A 6,436-nucleotide genomic window follows, 5' to 3' on the forward strand; every position below is an offset into this window, starting at 1 on the left:
GGCTCTTGGCCAGCGACCAGCCGGGCACCTCCTTGGGGCGGGCGGGCGACGGCGCCCGCTGCGGCTTCTTCTTCTTCTCCGGGAGCGGTGGCGGCGGCGGCGGTGCGGGCGGGCCCGGCTCCGGCGGCGCGGCCTCCATGTCCCGCTCCGCTGCGCTGGGCTCGGCCCCGGCTGCGGCTGCGGCTGCGGCCCCGGCTCCGCCCGCCCCGCCGCCGGGCGGGGACGCGCGGGCGGCGAACAAAAGGCGGCGGAGGGGGGGGAGAGCGGGGGGGGGCGGCCGTGCGGGCGGCAACAGCGACCCCTCCGCCCGCCCAGCGCCGCGCCGCCCGCCAGCCCCCGTCCCCGGGGCATCCCGGAGGGATGAGTGGTCCCCCGGGGTAAGGGGTCCCCCGGGCATCTTCGGCAGCGCAGGTCCTTGGGGGGGCATTGGCAGTGCAGGGCCCCCGGCGCGGCCCTATGGGTGAGGGTCCCTGAGGCATCCGTGGGGACAGCGGTCCCCCCGTGTGTCCCCTGCGGAGCAGGTCGCGGGGGCACCCCTGCGGGGGAGGGTGACCCCGGGGCATCCCGGTGGGTGGGGGTCCCTGGGCCACCCCGGAGGGTGGGGGTCCCCCTGGGCAGGTCTGGGGAAGGGGGGTCCCCAGGGCCGCCTCAGAGTCTCCTGGGAGCCCCTGTAAGCGCAGGTCCCCTGGGGCAGCCTCGGAGGTGAGGGTCCCCCAGGGCACTGCTGTAAGTGCAGGGCGTCCTCAGAGGCAGAGGTCCCTCATGTACCCCGTGGGTGGGAGGTCCTCGGGGCCCTGTTGGTGAGGCTCCCCTGAGGCATCCCCATGGGTGGGGGTCCCCTGGGGCCCCCCGTCACGCTGCCCAGGGCCTGCCTGGGGTGTGCACAGCCCCGCACGGAGCCTCTCGGGGCGGGGGGAAAACAGCAGCAGCGTGTGCCGGGGCGAGCCTGCTCCCCCCCACCAGCCCGCGTCCCTCATCCGTTAACAGCCCGGCCCCAAACCCGCTGCCAGCATCCCAGGGCTGCGTTTGAAAAATGCTCCTCCGTGCCTGGCCCCGCTCAGCGCGGCCGCCGCGGCCCGGCAGCGGGGAGGGGGGCTTGGCCGCCCCGGACAGAGCCCCCGGACCCCACACAGCCCAGATTTGGCTTGTAGTGCTGGGCAGAGCGACCCATGGCAGCAGCTGCTTTTCTCCAGGGACAAACCTGAGCCTGGCCGAGGTACAGAGCGCACCGCACGCCTCGGTCGGCTTCTGCCTGACACAAACACACGTGGGCTTTAGCAGGGCATTGCTTGACACCCCTCCCCGCGCAGCACCCACCCCCTGCCCTCCCCGGGGAGCCTCCCCAAGTATCGGGCACCCTCTGGGACGTGGGGTGGGATTGCACCCCCCGCTCTGCCCTAACCCAGCGTGCATCCGGCATAGGAAAATCAGGATCACACAACAAACCCAGGCTTTTGTGGCAAAAATAGCTCTGTGCTGCGCGCTGCCTGAGCGAGTGCTATAAATTGGGTGGGTGCCTCTGGCCATGGCTGGTTGAGCCCCTCCTGCGGTTCTGCGGACCCCAGAGTGGTGGCTCCAGACGGTCAACAGCTGATGACCGTGACAATGGGGCTGTGGGTGGGATAAGGGACCCCAGGAAGGTGGGGGGGACTCCGTGCCCTGGCCCCCCGCTGCAGCACAGCCACTGCACTGGGACAAAGTCCCCGGGCACTCCCAGGCTGAATCGCACCCCCGGGTGCTGTTTTCCAGGCTCTGGCACACCGTCTGATTCCACACCTCGCAGGAAAGCAGGTTGGGCTGTCGTAGGTCCTGTCCCACAGCCCGGGGGGATGGACGGCGGGCAGCGTGGAGCTGCCTTTCTGTACATGCTGCAGAGCAAGCCGTGCCCGGAGCTAACGGGATGGCCGCTCTCCCCCCAGGCCTCACGGCATCATTACTGGAGTTATGATTCAACCCTGCTGCATGACTGCACATGCCCCTGCACAGGACGTCAGGCCCTGACCAACTAGTGCTGTGCTCATTAACGAAGATCGTTATTTTCCCTCCAAGCAGTGGTTAATTGCGTAATGCAAGGCACACCACAGGCTGCCCTCCTGGAGCCGCGCAGCAGCAGGGGAGTGAGGGATGGGGGCAGCCTGTCCCCAGCCTCATCCTTGGGGACAGCCCCCAGGATGACATAAGGATGGGGCACATGATGTGACCTCAAAACTGCTCAGGGCTGAGCACAGAGTCAAGTGGCTTCCCTGGAGCACAGCCTCCTTCAGGAAAGCCCTTCCCCCAGCATCTGGCTTGTCTCCTCACCCACCACTCGCTCACTGGAGCTGGGGACACATTCCTGAGCTCCCAGCCCGGCTCTGGCTTGTCCCCACTGCTGTGCAGGTGGCCTCGGGTTGTGCACCCAATGGTGGATGTGAATCTCACCACAGTGGGGTGTGCAGCCAGCGGTGCATGTGCGTCCTACGACGTGGATATTGCATCCCATGACGTGGATATTGCATCTCACCAGCTTTGCAGCACGGCGAGCGGGCAACAGGCTTTGGAGGCAGGTGAGGGCTGAGGTTCTGGGACCGCTGTATAGGGGACAACTGGTCAAAGGCAGGGACAGGTTTGGGGTGGAAGCGGGAGGGATATTAACAGACCTCCAAATGTCCCCTGGGGCTGGAGACGATGCAGGCAGCCACATTTAGAGCGGAGCCAACGTTGCCCCGGGCAGGCGCTCGGTCCTGCACATCCCCTTGGCACAGCCGCAGGGATGTGCTGGAGGACACAGAGCCCTCCATAGCCAGGGCTGTGCCAACTGATCTCATTGATGGTCTGGTGTAACGGCTGGACTTGAACTAGCTGCTCCCAGGAGAATTTTTCAATAAAAGTGAATTAAATGCGGGCGGGCAGCTTTCTGAAGCCTCTGAAAGAAAAGTGATGAGCTTAAGCAGCCCCCTGGGCCCTCGGGAGGTCTGGCCGGCAGCCAGCCGGAGCCAGGATCCGGCGCATCCCTGAGAAGCACAGAGGGAAAGGTCTGCTCGTCAGCAGCTCGTCAGCATCTGCACTGCTAGAGACAGGGCTTGGGCAAGGCAGGAGTCCCCCCAACCCTCCAGGGGCCACCAGGACCTCGGAGAGAGGACACAGGTGAGGTGGCCAGAGGGAACATCGTCCCACTGCACCGCACAGGGTCCCAGCTCCTGGCACAGGGACACCAACCCTGCTGATCCCAGCCACCACCTCACAGGGGCTGCACTGGAGCTGATCCCACCACGCTGGTGTGGACAAGGGCAGAAGCACCCCATGGGTTCAGGGGGACACATCCAAAAATATGTGTCCTGGGTGCAAAGGGCAGAGCCCAGGTGAGCACTGGGAAGCTGCAGCAGGCCTTCACACCTGAACACCTGCCTGGATCAGGCCCTGGGCTCTGCGCACTGTCTGCTCCTTCTCCTCTGGCTCTCAGTGGCAGCGCTGGCTTCACTCCAGACCTCTGACAAGGCTGTCAGGTGCATTTCGGGTTAAGATGCTAAAAACCTTGTAGCAAAGAGCAGTGAGCCCTGGAGAGTGGCAGGAGGCAGAGCCTGAGCCCTCAGCTACCCAGGGTGCAGCAGGACCCGGTGAACCTACGTGCTGGCCCAAACCGTATTGACCAAAGCCGAGAAAACCCCATAAATTGACAATCCTGTAATTTCTTAGGGAAAAAAAGATTTAGAAATGGTTATAATACTTGGCCAATATTCAGCATCACCCTTGTTCAAACACCATTTGAATCTGATATTAAGCCCTGTGTATATATACACACACTATTTGAACGACAACACAATCAGAATATTTTTTTTTAAACACCTGCATGCATTGCTTAGCGTAAGCACCACGCTTCCCCCTCCCCAGCCCTGCTTTCACTGATGGGGTTTTTGCTGCTGGGGAGGGTTCTGGAGAGGGACAAGGATGGGGACACGCAGCCCAGGGCATAGCCAGTACCCCAGGTGAGGCTATGGGAGCAGAGGGGACAGCGTGTGTGGCCTGTTGTGCCATGATCACACCTGGGGGAATCCAGCTGCAGCACTTCTGCTTGCAGAGCTGCTTGACATGATGTTGCATTGAGGATAGTCTGCGGCAACCATAGCAACGGGGCTGCCTTGGTTTTCTACCTTTCCCAGCAGAAATGATACCGATTTCTCCCAAATTTGCTGCTGCCTGAGCGATGCCAGCAAAAATCTCTGGCCAGGTGGAAAGAAGGGCTGATCTGCCCCAGGGGAGGTACCCAGGTTGGGGCTCTGCTGTCCCACAGCAGGTGAGGACTCTGGTGCTGGGCCCAGAGAGCAGCTCCACAGGCTCCAGGCACTCCCACCTCCACCAGCCCAAGCCTCCGCAGAGCCCTGAGCCACATCCCATCCAGCACCAGCAGGGTGGGAGGCACTACCTGCCTGCACCAACAGCTTGGATCCCACAAGAGGAAGGAGGAGGAGCGAGTAAGAGGCGAGCATCCAACCATCTCCAGGGTCAGCGGCAACCTGTAAGCGGACAGCAGCACCAGCACAGCATTGCACAATAGAGCATGATGGTGTTGCCCTCTGAAATGGCTACTGGGGTTTGAAGATGAGGGCCCTGGGTCCAGGAATGGTCACAGGGATTTAAGGTGTCAGAGCAGCCCTCCCAGCTGCTGAGGGCACCCTGGGATCAGAGCAGCACCCGGTTTCTACAGCACACCCCCAGCATCTCACCGACCTGCAGTAAGGCATTAAAAAAAACACAAGGATGAACAAAACACAAGAGCCACCCTGGACTCCCCTTCCCTGGTCCCCAGCTGCCCCCAGTCCCACACCCACCCGTGTCAGGGCTGCTGCAGCTGTGGCACACATTGGCCCCATGCTGGCTGAGCCTGGCCACAAGCCCACGGCCTCTCCCTGAGCCAATCCTACCTTCCAGCATTGTGGACTTCGCAGCTCACGCTCTCCTGTCATCACTGGTGATGGTGGTGGTTCCTCACCCTGCCCTCCGTGCAGGTCCCAGAGCTGCACGGAGCCCCCCCAGCCTGCCCTCCCCTTAAGGCATGGGCCAGCGAGACTCTGGGCTGTTTTGGGGCTGCTCAGTGCTCCCAGGAGCTGCCTTTTTGAGGGGTTCTCTTGTTCTTGGGGTACCAACCCAGCACACTCAGGTCTGGGCTGCACCCCCCTGCACTCCCACACGCTGAGCAATCTGGCTCTGCAACAGCAGCAGTGCAGGAGTGTCAGGTCAGGTCCTGGACCAGGTACAGGCAGCACACGGGGCTCCCCAGCCTGGCTGTCCCCAATGCTGGGGACACCACAGCTGGCTGCCAGCTGCCCTGCGTTGTGCACAGGCAGCGTGGCAGGATGGGGATGTTCGTGTGGAGCAACGGGGAGAAGTTTGCTCCAGAAACCCAACACAGCTCTCAATGCATCTCACCCATGTGTAACCCCACGGGCACCCTGCCTGGCTCCCCTGTAGCTCATCTTCACGGGAGCTGCTCTGTTTGAGACAGGGGACAAGGACATCACTGTGGGCCAGGTAGGTCCTCCCACCCATGAGCCTTCTGCTGGCCCCACACCCCGAGGCCCTTAGCAAGCAGAGCTCTGCAGTAACCCCCCAAACCGGTGGTTTCTGCCCCATTTCTCGCCGGGCCGGTGGAGCTGCGTTGCCATCTGCTGAGCGTGGGGAGCAGCACACTCGCCTCCCAGCTGCTCCTGGTAGTAGCACTTAACAGCTTTCTGACTGCAAACTGAGCTCCTTGAAAACAGGGTCCTGAAACGACACTTCTCAATACTCTGCTCCCTGCCGGTTTTATTTTTCTGTCTATTTAGGAAAAGGAAATGGGACAGGAGGATTTACACATCATTGTACATATAAATGTTATGATGTTTGTATTTATATAGAAATTTGATACAAAGTTGCTTCAGTCTTCATGCAGCTTTTTAATTTGTAGTTCACAGCCCCATGCCTAATTCCTTGCATGCTTTTGTGCCTTTCCCCTGGGAGCAGGGAGGGGCAGAGACCACAGCCCTGCTAAAGCACTGCCCGGAGCACCAGCACCCCAGTTTGGGCACTACCAGCAACATGTTAGCAAGGCAAAGTCTTCCTTTTGCTCCCATCTCACTGAGGGAGATGTGGTAGGGAAACTGTGACATCGCAAAAATTGGGCTGATATTTAAAGGATGCCAATTATTCATTTATTTATTTTTTCCTGGATTCCCAGCAGAATATTTCAGCAACATTATGAGTTTAAAACCCAGTCAGGGCAGCCCAAAGGCTGAGCTGAGAGCACTGGTGTGGGTTCTTCCAGAGCCACCAAAGACAAGTGAGGATGTTCAGCCATGGGGCCAAGCTGGGGAGGGAAAAAGGACAGCAACCCCATAGTTCAACCAAAGGATCAAAAATGCATAAGGAAAAGCCTAAACAGATTCTTCCTCTTTCTTAACTTGGCCACTAAGAAAGTATT

The sequence above is a fragment of the Nyctibius grandis genome, chromosome 28 (assembly GCF_013368605.1).
Source record: "Nyctibius grandis isolate bNycGra1 chromosome 28, bNycGra1.pri, whole genome shotgun sequence".
Lineage (NCBI taxonomy): Eukaryota > Metazoa > Chordata > Aves > Nyctibiiformes > Nyctibiidae > Nyctibius > Nyctibius grandis.